The sequence below is a fragment of the Theropithecus gelada genome, chromosome 1, assembly GCF_003255815.1.
Source record: "Theropithecus gelada isolate Dixy chromosome 1, Tgel_1.0, whole genome shotgun sequence".
NCBI classification, from domain to species: domain Eukaryota; kingdom Metazoa; phylum Chordata; class Mammalia; order Primates; family Cercopithecidae; genus Theropithecus; species Theropithecus gelada.
Window position 1 is genome coordinate 121169609 of NC_037668.1, and position 11885 is coordinate 121181493.

General features: G+C 44.1%; 1 pseudogene across 1 annotated transcript in view; it reads right to left on the minus strand.

The window, feature by feature from the left end:
- Nucleotides 1-11664: 11664 nt before the first annotated feature.
- The window catches only part of LOC112634911, a 962-nt pseudogene continuing 741 nt past the window's right edge, over nucleotides 11665-11885 (minus strand). Inside the window, exon 2 of the transcript XR_003121846.1 lies at nucleotides 11665-11845. The product of XR_003121846.1 is annotated as a trafficking protein particle complex subunit 2-like protein (transcript). The remainder of the gene's footprint in view (nucleotides 11846-11885) is intronic.

Genomic DNA, 11885 nt, shown 5'->3' on the forward strand with positions numbered 1-11885 from the left:
CAAAAAAAAAAAAAAAAAAAAAAAAAAAAACCTTTCAAAAGGAGCCAGTGAATCGCTATGAAAATAGCACAGTTCAATTAGATTTAAATTAAACATTGGTTTCAAATTTGGGATACTAAAAATAAGTTATTATAACTGAATTTTAAATTATTTTACCCATTAAAAGATCTAAATTCATATATTCAAAATTTGATAATGAGCTAAAAACATTTAGTTCAAAGGAGCTACATTTTCATGATATGAAAAACAGAACTTTTGTTCTTCCTCATCCTGACTCTCAAAAAAAAAAAAAAAAAAACCCAGAATATTATTAAGAAGGAATGATCAGGCCAGGCGTGGTAGCTCACGCCTGTAATCCCAGCACTTTGGAAGGTCAGTGAGGGTGGATCATGAGGTCAGGAGTTCAAGACCAGTCTAGCCAAGATGGTGAAGCCCCGTCTCTACTAAAAATACAAAAAAATTAGCCAGGCACAGTGGCAGGTGCCTGTAATCCCAGCTACTCGGGAGACTGAGGCAGGAGAATCGCTCGAACCCTGGACGGCAGAGGTTGCAATGAGCCGAGATCTCACCACTGCATTCCAGCCTGGGTGACAGAGTGAGACACTGTCTCAAAAAAAAAAAAAAAAAAAGTAGTGATCTATCAGGGTTCTTGTTTTAAATTATTCTTAGAAGATTACTATTTTGTTACTTAAATTACCAACAATAAAAGGATTTCTATTTGAATTCAGGTATTTTTCACTTTATATTCTCCATTATTGCCTTCCTGAGATTCAGTTGTAAAGAAGACTAAACTTGCCTCCACTCTAATCCTGCATTTCCTCTTTCCAAAAAGGCATTTCCTCTTGATTACTCCACTTCAAGCTCTAAATATGTGTCATTTCTGGGACTGTGAACAATGATTGTGTTTTGCAAAAACAGATTTAAAAATATCGAATAGGTGAAGGAAGCTGCAAATAGAGTCTTGGCCAGGCAATGGGCCAGCAAGATGGAAAAACAGGAGTCGAGAAGGACCCAAGAACCAAAGGACAAATTAGTGACCTAGAAGCCAGAGGCAGGCAGAATTTAGAGTATGCCAGAAACTAGGCATGCAGATAGCAACAAAAGAGATCAGAAACCCCAAAGGAGAATGCTTTAGAAGACCAGGCATGCCAAAAGTCAGGCAGGGTTAGAAACCCAGTGAGTAAAAGGGGTGGTCAGGAGGTAAGAGCACAGTCTCAGCAAGAGGTAGGGGCAGCAAAAGTCAAGCACCCAAGCAAAGAAGCCTCCAATGAGACCTTGATTCTCAGGCCAGTGTCCTGCCTGGGACTGTCAGAAGAAGTAGAAAAAGACACCTAGTTGCCCAGGGAATAGGGACTTGGACCGACCAGAGCAGGTCTTTCCTTTTCCTGCTGTTAACAAATGATTTGGCTCCATGACTAGATAGTTGGCGAATTTTCTTCACTTTTGGATGCTTTTATCCTGACGCTCTCTGCTGCTCTCTTCCTAGGTAATGTAGAGTTCTTAATCGGTACCCACAGATGCTGCACTGATTCAACTTGGCAAGAGACTTAGAGCGTCTCAGGACAAGTTGGAAACTGAAAATAGATTCTGCCCGTTGACTCAGCAGGATTGGGGGGTTGCCTCTTAATAATCATACACCAAGTTAGAACTTGTCATGTCTAAGATGTCCTATTCCATTCCAGTGTGGTCTCATTTTGTTCCAAAGGTGGTTTTCTTTTTTAAAAACAGAAGTATTGACAGCTGGTCCCATGTTATATTTTTCCTCTTTATAGACTCTAACAAAGTTCTACAGATAGGAAAGTCTGGTGACATTTCCCTTCCCTTTATAAAGTATGGATTTCACAGAACCCACTCCCTGTCAAGGCCATCTGGGGAAGTAGAATCTTTTATCTCTCTAGGCGAAAGGGTTTATCTGTTTTACTTCCTTCTTTTAAGCTGAGGACCTTCTGAGGTAGTTTCTTTAATAAGTAAATTACTTTCTTCCCTTGTCTTACCTGACTGTGTTGATAGCAGAAGTGAGGGCATTTCCTTAGAAGATAAGATTTCTTTTACTTTGGGTTCATGAATGAGGATTGGTGGATCCAGTCCCCGCCTCCCCACCCTGGGGCTGAAATGAAGAATTGAAGGTCTCTTAGGCAATTCTGGGCCACATTCAGCCTTGTTGAGACCTCTTTGGCGTGATTTGTATGAATTTGGACCAGATTACCTGAATTTGAATCCCAGTTATATGATTTTCTGGCTCTATGACTTTGAATAAGTTACATACCTAATTTCTCTGACTTTAGTTTTCTCATTTCCAAAATAGAAAAAAAAATATATCCTAACCTTGTTGTGCAGATTAAACAAAATAATATATCTGAAAGTGCCTTATGTATTGTCTGTAAGTATTCTGTGCATGTTAACAAAATCCTTAAAAAGGTAGGGTGGACAGTGCTCCCTGTAGGTTACCAATAACAGGACCTTTACACCTGAGGCTATTCTTTCACAGTGCATTATTTTATTTATTTTTATTTATTTATTAATTTAGTTTTGAGATGGAGTCTTGCTCTATCATCCAGGCTGGACTGCAGTGGCGCAATCTCGGCTCACCACAACCTCTGCCTCCTGGGTTCAAGCCATCCTCCTGCCTCTCAGCCTCCCAAGTAGCTGGGATTACAGGTGCGTGCCACCACACCCAGCTAATTTTTGTATTTTGAGTAGAGACAGCGTTTCACCATGTTGACCAGGCTGGTCTTGAACTCCTGACCTCGTGATCCACCTGCCTTGGCCTCCCAAAGTGCTGGGATTACAGGTGTGAGCCACTGCGCCCGGCCTATTTTTTTAATTAGAGAGGAAGTCTTGCTTTTTTGCCCAGGCTGGAGCGCAGTGATGCAATCATAGCTAGTGCAACCTCAAACTACTGGGCTTGAGTGATCCTTCTGCCTGGGCCTTCCAAAGTGCTAGGATAACAGATGCGAGCCACCACGCCCAGCCCATAATTTGATTTTTATTTTATTTTTAAATTTTATTCTGGGAGACAGGTTCTGACTATGTTGACTATGAGTGCAGTGGCTATTCACAGGTGCAATCCCACTACTGATCAGCATGGGAGTTTTGACCTGCTCTGTTTCTGACCTGGGCCAGTTCACTCCTCCTTAGGCAACCAGGTGGTCCCCTACTACTGGGAGGTCACCATACTGATGCCGAACTCAGTGTGGACACCAAGTGACCATAGTGCACTACATCCCAGAACCCCTACATGCAAGCTATCCTCCTGTCCCCTGTCCCCATCTCCCAAGTAGCTGGAACTACAGGCCTGCCACTGCACCCCACTGATTTAGAAAACTCCCCAAAGGCCTCTTTTCTATAGCCTTCCTCCTGAGTAAGTGGAAATTTCCAGTATGCTGTTCCCTAGAGAAAGTTTAGCTCAAATTTGTTTGTAGCATTTTTTTTTTTTTGATGGAGTCTCGCTCTGATGCCCAGGCTGGAGGGCAGTAGCATGATCTTGGCTCACTGCAAGCTCCGCCTCCCGGGTTCACGCCATTCTCCTGCCTCAGCCTCCAGAGTAGCTGGTACTACAGGCGCCCACCACCATGCCCAGCTAATTTTTGTATTTTTAATAGATACAGGGTTTCACCTTGTTAGCCAGGATGGTCTCGATCTCCTGACCTCGTGGTCCGCCCGTCTTGGCCTCCCAAAGTGCTGGGATTACAGGCGTGAGCCACTGTGCCTGGCCATTTGTTTGTAGCTTTAATGGTAGATCAGTAGGTAGTTCAGCATCACCGTGTGCTTAAGGAACAGAGTTTTTCACCCTAGAAAACAGTCTTCAGAAGGTTGAGTTATTTATCATAGCTCATGTGGTTAGTCATTTAAAACAGTTCAGTGGTTCAGTGGCACCTGTGCTCCACCCTCAGCTAATGCTACTGTCCCTCAAATGTTCTGCATTTAGCCACAGTGCTCTTCTTTCGGTTCCTTCAGTGCCTATGCACCTGCCTGCCACATGGCTCATGCACATGCTGTTCCCACTTCCCAAAATGCTTCTTGCCTCTCCCCATCCTCTACCAAACTTCTAATTATCCTGCAGATCTCAATTCAGAGAAGTCTTCCCTGACTTCCAAGAAAAGTTCTGATCCCTCTGCAGTCCAACCATCACCACTGATAATTACCTGTAACTATATTCATGTGATTATTTGATTAATGTCTGTCTTCACTTCTAGATAATAAACTCTATGAGGACACAGGCCATGTTCATTTCTGTTTATCATTGTTATCTGCAGAACCCACCTGGATGCCTGGTACATAGGAAACTAATTACAAATATTTAAATAAATGAATGAATTTCCCAGTGGTCAGGGAAAAACAAAGCGATTACAATATTCGCAGTGTCTATAAGATAAAAGAGGACCAGGTACTCACAAAAAGAAACCAGCTTTTCCTGTGTTATTGTGATATGTAGACAATGTTCTTGTAGGGGAGAAAAAATATCTTTTCCTTCTATCCATCTTAGGTTCATTGGCTGGGGCCAGTGTAATGAGAGAGAGATTAACAAGAGAAAAGCACACACATTTATTTAATGTAAGTTTTACATGATACAGTTGACTTCATAAGGAAATGAAGAGCTGAAGAAGCAATTGAGAGTTTTTATGCTACATTTGATGAAGAGTAGAGCGTCATGGATAAATGTGATAGGATAATGAAAAAGTATGAGCTAGCTAAGTGTAATAAACTCGGGAGATGGCATGGCCTGTTCACCCAGATTCCCTTTGGTGTTCCCGTGTCCATGGAGATAGGGGTGCTCCTTTTCTCCAAGTATGGGAGGGCACCTCTCACATGAGGATCTTATGACTTGCTTCAAGGGAAGGCCAGAATATCCTTCCTGTACATGTTGTTTCTCAAATTCCTTCAGCTTAAAATATTCAATATGCCAAGGTGCCATATTTTGGAATAGTGTGTGGTTTTTTGTTTGTTTGTTTGTTTGTGACAAAGTCTCACTATGTTACCCAGGCTGGACTTGAACTCCTGGGTTCAAGCAATTCCCCAACCTCAGCCTGCCAAGTAGCAGGTATTGCAGGGGCATACCACTGTGCCCAACTCGGTAGTGTGTTCCATCATTCCCAACGATTATCCTACAGTTTCTACAATGGTAAATGTAATGTATTTCTTTCTTTCTTTCTTTCTTTTTTTTTTTTTGTTCTTCTTTTTTTATTTTGAGACAGAGTCTCACTCTGTTGCCCAGGCTGGAGTGCAGTGGCGTGATCTCAGCTCACTGCAACCTCCGCCTCCTGGGTTCAAGTGATTCTCCTGCCTCAGCCTCTCCAGTAGCTGGGACTACAGGCAGATAGAGATGGGGTTTCACCATGTTGCCCAGGCTGGTCTAGAACTCCCGGGCTCCCACGAGCCACCACGCCTGACTAATTTTTGTATTTTTAGTAGAGACAGGGTTTTGCCATGTTGGCCAGGCTGGTCTCAAACTCCTGACATCAGGTGATCTGCCTGCCTCGGACTCCCAAAGTATTGGGATTACATGTGTGAGCCACAATGCCTGGCCATGTATTTCTTAAAACACCTCTCAGTATAGATTCAAGGCAAAATGCTAAATGTAGGTCAGCAAAGGGCCAAGTCATGGGGGAGGTGGGTATTGAGACAATGTAATCCAAGAAATCTCTCCAAGGATCTATCTCCAAACCTGACAAAATTAGGATGACTATGGAATGAGCCCATTCCTATCAGGCCATTCTCCTCAACGTGATCTTTACAACTAAACATTTGCTAATAATTCAACACCAGATAATTCAAGATTATATTTTCTGAGAACTTGAAGTTTGGAAGTTCCAAGGTGTAGTAAAGCGTAAGTAACTGAGAATTGATGTCCCTTCTGAAAGGAAAGCACCTAACCAGTATGCATACTTAAATAGAAAGCCACCCAACTTCCCCATGGGGGTGAGCTGGAAAATGCCGGGCAAAGATTTTCCTTAGATTATATTTTTGGGTTCATTCTAACATATACACAGTGAGCATATAACATTAATTCTCAGCTGGAAATAAAAGAGTTTTAATTATGAAAGTAATAATCACTTGTAAATTATTCAAACACACAGAAGGCCCTCCTACTCCCATCCTCCCTATTCTTGCTCCTTCTGGGTAATCACAAGGATGGTTTCTTGTGTCTCCTTCTAGACCTTCCTCTATGTGTATCTTTAAGGAAATCCCCTGGGGGGGCATGATATCCCTAATATTGTTACTTAATGATTCTGTTTTTCCACAGAGCAGGTGAGATGAGCAAGCTGTAACTATTGCCTATTATTCTTCAGCAAGGTACAGCAAGATCCATGTGGTCCTGCCAAGAAGATGGGACTCATAATGTGCAATAAAGGAGAATTTCTGGAAATTCTCTACTTTAAGCTGCTTCATATAGAGAGCAATGCTGCTTTTTGTGTTTCTACAAAAGACTGGGCAGAAACCTGCCTGTCCTTCAGGGTCCCAAATGAGGTAAGAGGCCAAAGCTGGCCATCACCATGGGTGTCACAATTTATGCCCTGAGAGAATTAATGGAAAGCATCAGAACATCTTCTCGTTTTGGAACATTTGTTCGCTCAGTTTGGGGGAGGTTGAGCAGAAGTAGAGATGTCCCTCCTGTTGATTGATGCTCATTGCCTATTGAGCAGAACTCACTGTGGGGCCCAGTCCTCTTCAGATCACTGAGCAAGCTCACCTTCAGGCAGAGGGGCAGGGGTGGTGTGGTGGGTATCAAGACAGTGCCAAGTCTAACTGCAAAACAACCCCCACCCTCACTAAATATAGACGTGTGTGTGTATATGTGTGTATTTTAAACTAAAAACGCCCCCCCCCCCAAAACCCTCATAACGCTCTCTATGTATCCTTCTATTTTCATCTCCTGACATCTTTAAAAAATGAAAATAGAGTCCTACTCTGAGAGATGAGGAACCTCCAATTTTGGCAGATTCTATATATGTGTGTTGTTTAAATAAAGGAAAATAAATGAAATTATATGCTGTATTTCATTCTATAATTTGTTATTTTCATTTTACACTATATTACCTATATGCTACCACCTAAATTCATTCTTTTTTTTTTTTTTTTTGAGATGGAGTCTTGCTCTGTCAGTGCAGTGGTATGATCTTGGCTCACTGCAACCTCCCCTCCCGGATTCAAGCAATCCTCCTGCCTCAGCTTCCTGAGTAGCTCAGATTACAGGCATGTGTCACCACACCCAGCTCATTTTTGTATTTTTAGTAGAGATGGGGTTTCACCATGTTGGCCAGATTGGTCTTGAACTCCTGACCTCAGGTGATCTGCCCGCCTTGGTCGTTCTATTTTTTTAATAACAGTTTTATAATAAATATAGGGCCATAGTTATAAAGGATCTTATAAAATTGTTATAAAATGTACCATCACATGAATGTACCACAATTTACTGAAACTTTTTTTATTAACAAATATTTTACATTGACTCCAATTTTCACTTGTTCAAATCATGTTTTAGTGAATATTCTTGTGTGTATCTCCTTAAACTCTAGAGTGCTGTTTCTTAGAAATAAAATTGTTGGTCAAAAGATACATGCATTTTAAATTGTGGTAGTTATAGGTAGACTATCCCTTATGTGAAATACTTGGTACAAGAAGTGTTTCAGATTTTGGATTGTTTAGTATTTGCATGTATTTATCAGTTGAGCATCCCTAATCTGAAAATCCAAAATCCGAAGTGCTCCAATCAACATTTCCTTTGAGAATGACCTTTAAACATCATGTCAATGTGCAAAAATGTTTCAAATTTTGGAGCATTTTAGATTTCAAATTTTTAGATTATGGAAGCTCAACCTATATTAGAAAATTTTTCTCTACAAACTTGGTACCAATTTATATTCTCACAATAATATATTACAATATATGTATCCTCCTTTTGTTTTTTGTTTTTGTTTTGAGTCAAGGCCTCACTCTGTCACCCAGGCTGGAGTGCAGTGGCTCTATCACAACTCACTGCAGCCTCAACCTACTAGGCTAAGTGATCTTCCCGCCTTAGCCCTTCGGGCAACTGGGACTACAGGTGTGTGCCACCACTCCTGGCTGTTTAGTATTTTTTTTGTAGAGATGGGGTTTCACCATGTTGCCCAGACTGGTCTCGAATTCCCTGGCGCAAGCTGTCTGCCAACCTTGGCATCCCTAAGTGCTGGGATAATAGGCGTGAGCCACCACACCTAGCCAGCCTCCTTTTGTGTTAATAATTATTTTCCTAATTAGAATTCAGAGTGCGAATCTTTTTTATATGTGCACTAACCATTTATTATTTCTTCTTATGAGATTTGCTTTGAATGTAGTGTTAATTCTTTAGTTAAATTGGCCCTGTAAGGTGCTGCCCAAGGACCAAAACTAGCCCCTAAGTGTTCTCTTTTATTGATGACTGGGGACATATTAGGCACAGGCACACTTTGCTTTATTGCACTTTGCAGATATTGTGATTTTTACAAATTGAAAGTTTGTGGCAACTCTGTGTTGAGCAAGTCCGCCAGCACAATGCTTCCGACAGCGTGTGCTCACTTTGTTGTCTCTGGGTCACATTTTGGTAATTCTGGCAATATTTCAAGCTTTTTCATTATTATTATATCTGTTATGGTGACCAGCGATCTTTTACAATGCTATTGTTATTGTTTTGGGACACCATGAACTGTACCCGTATAAGACAGAGAACTTCATCCAAAAATGTTGTGTGTGGTCTGACTGCTCCACTAACTGGCTATTCCCCTGTCTGTCTCCCTTTCTTAGGGCTTCTCTATTCCCTGAGACACAGCAATATCGGAATTAGGTGAATTAGTAACCCTAGAGTGACCCATAAATGTTCAAGTGAAAGGAAGAGTTGCAGGCTTTTCACTTTAAATCAAAAGCTAGAAATGATGAAGTTTAGTGAGAAAGTCATGTCAAAAGCTGAGATAGGCAGGCTGTAAGCGAGGCCTCTTGCACCAAACAGTTAGCCAAGTTGTAAACACAAAGGAAAAGTTCTGGAAGGAAGTTAAAAGTGCTACTCCAGTGAACACAAGAATGGTAAGAAAGCAAAACAGTCTTATTGCTGATATGGAGAAAACTCTAGTGGTCTGGATGGAAGATTAAATCAGCTAAAGCCTAATCCAGAGCAAGGTTCTAACTCTCTTCCATTCTATGAAGGCTGAGAGAGGTGAGAAAGCTCCAGAAGAAAAGTTAACAGAGATTGGTTCATGAGGTTTGTGAGGTTTAAAGATGCCACCTCCATCATGTAAAAGCACAAGGTGGAGCCGTAAACACTGACATAGAAGCTGAGCAAGTTATCTAGAGGATCTAGCAAAGATCTAAGACTACACTAAACAACAGATTTGATTTTCTTTTCTTTTTTTTTTTTTTTTTTTTTTTTTTTTTTGAGACGGAGTTTCACTCTTGTTGCCAGGCTGGAGTGCAGTGGCGCAAACCTCCACTCCCTGGGTTCAAGTGATCCTCCTCGCCTTAGCCTCTCGAGTAGCTGGAATTACAGGCTCGAGCCACCACACCCAGCTAATTTTTGTATTTTTCACAGAGACAGGGTTTCGCCATGTTGCCCAGGCTGGTCTTGAACTCCTGGCCTCAAGTGATCTGCCTGCCTCAGTCTCCCAAAGTGCTGGAATTAGAGGCATAAGGCACGGTGCCCAGACCAAATTTTTCTCTTTCCTCCCTCCCTCTCTCCCTTCCTTCCTTCCCTCCCTCCCTCCCTTCTTTCTTTCCCTCTCTCTCTCTCTCTCTCTCATTCTTTTTGACAGTCTCCCTCTCTTGCCCAGACTGGAGTACAGTGATGCAATTATGGCTTAAGGCAGCCTCAACTTCCTGGGCTCAGGTGATCCTCCCACCTCAGCCTCATGAGTAACTGGGACTATAGGCCCGTGCCATTATGCTTGGCTAATTTTTGCATTTTTTGTAGAGACAGGGTTTCACTATGTTGCCCAGGCTGGTTTTTTTTTTTTTTTTTTTTTTTTTGTGGTTTAAACCAGAGAGGGGTGCGTTTATTTTCTCACATTTAAAAAAAGCTGAACTTAAGTAGTCCGGGGCCGGTACCTCAGCAAATGCCCAGGGTCCTTCCCGCGTTCTGCCTTAGCAAAGGTCCGGGGTCCTTCCTGCGTTCTGTGTCAGCAAAGGCACAGGGTCCTTCCTGCGTTCTGTGTCAGCAAAGGCACAGGGTCCTTCCTGCGTTCTGTGTCAGCAAAGGCACAGGGTCCTTCCTGCGTTGTGCATCAGCTCCACTGTCCTCAGGGTGTGACTCTTTCCTCATGCTCTCAGGACAGCTGTCCCAGCACCAGCCATCACATCCATGTTCCAGACAGGAAGAAGGCAAAGGGGAAGGGCCCTGCATGTGGCAGCTGAGCCCCCTTCACAGGAGCTTCCCCGCAAGTCTCTCCTAGCACCACCCACCTCCATGCCACAGCTGCACACCCCAGGCTGCGAGGGAGGCCAGGACATGGTTCTCATCTGCCCACTGTCAGAACTGTGCAGAGGCACCGGAGTTCTGTTAGTAGGGAGGAAGGAGAATGGATGCTGAGTTAGCAACTTGCAGAGTCCCCACCACAGCCAGGACTCAGGCAGGAGCGATCCCCACTAAAAGGCAAAGATTTCACACTGGGCTGCAGTGGGGAGGTGCTAGGTGCTTGGGCTGGGGACTCACCTAACAAACATGAGGCTCTTGTTAAAGATTTAACCCTGTGAGGGTGGCCTATGGCCCACGTGCACCCAGACCAGCTGCCTGGTGTGCCTCGGCCCACGCCCGGACTTCCAATTCACCCTGGGGCGGGGGAGGCCTGGGGCATGCGGTTTTCACACACACTCCTTGCTGATTTCTTCTATAATTTATAAAATTAACACTGTGCTTGCTGGATGGGATGAAAAGGCAAATAAATATGTATCGAGAAAGTTCCCCTCCCTGTGTCTGCCCCAGGCTGACCTCCTTACAGCCTTTCCTGCTGCAGGGGCTCCTGGGGTCTTCAAGGTCCTTGAGAAACTCTCCAGTCCTGGACCAGTGCTGGAACCAGCTCGGGGGGTGGGGGGGTTGTCTCCTCAGCTGGCTGAGCCTTGACTGCTGGACCCCAAGGATGCTGGCGGCACTGACACCACTAAGGGCTCGGCTGCTGCCCTGGGTGGCAGTCAGCCATGTCATCAAGCGACACAGCACCTAACCCCCTCAGCACCAACAGGCAGGAACGGGCGCCTCAAGTCTGCGCTCCAGGGTTTAGGATGAGGGCTGCAGCTGAGCCAACGCCACGGGGCCACGAGGCTTCCCAGGTTTCACAAGGGTTCTTTTCAGGCCGGGCTGAGTCTAGACGTTGGGCCAGATGCAAAGAATGGAGGCCAAGTCCAGAAAGAGGAGGGCCCTCCCCTGTGGGAAGGCACGCTGGTTCCCCTTTTGCCCCTAGATCCTAGGCTGGTTCTGGGCTCAGGAGGCCGCCCCCTCCAGATCAGTCCACCTGTTCAGCCAATGGGCGACCCACATGGTCACAGGTCCTGCAGGCTCAGGAACTCCTGGCTCCAGGCGTCCTTGCCCCTGCCCCTTCGGGACAACTGGGGACAGGCTTCCTGCACCATCTAATCCCAAACCTCTGCCCACACCCCTGAAAGTCCTTAGTTGAATTCTTCTTAGTTAAATCCCTGGCTGACACGGAAGGAAAAAGCCAAATCTCATCTCACAAGACCTTTAGTTGAGAGAACATGCACAGCTGCCTGCCTTGAAAGCCCCAGGCGTCCCACTCAGGAAGAGGCGACGAGAACAGACCGATGGCTACCACGGTCGCGCGTGGGATCCTCTGCGATGGCCGGCAGCACAGCTCATTCAGCACACCTGTATCATAATGGACGTCACCATGTTTTTTTTTTTTTTTTTTTTTTTTTTTTTTTTTTTTTTT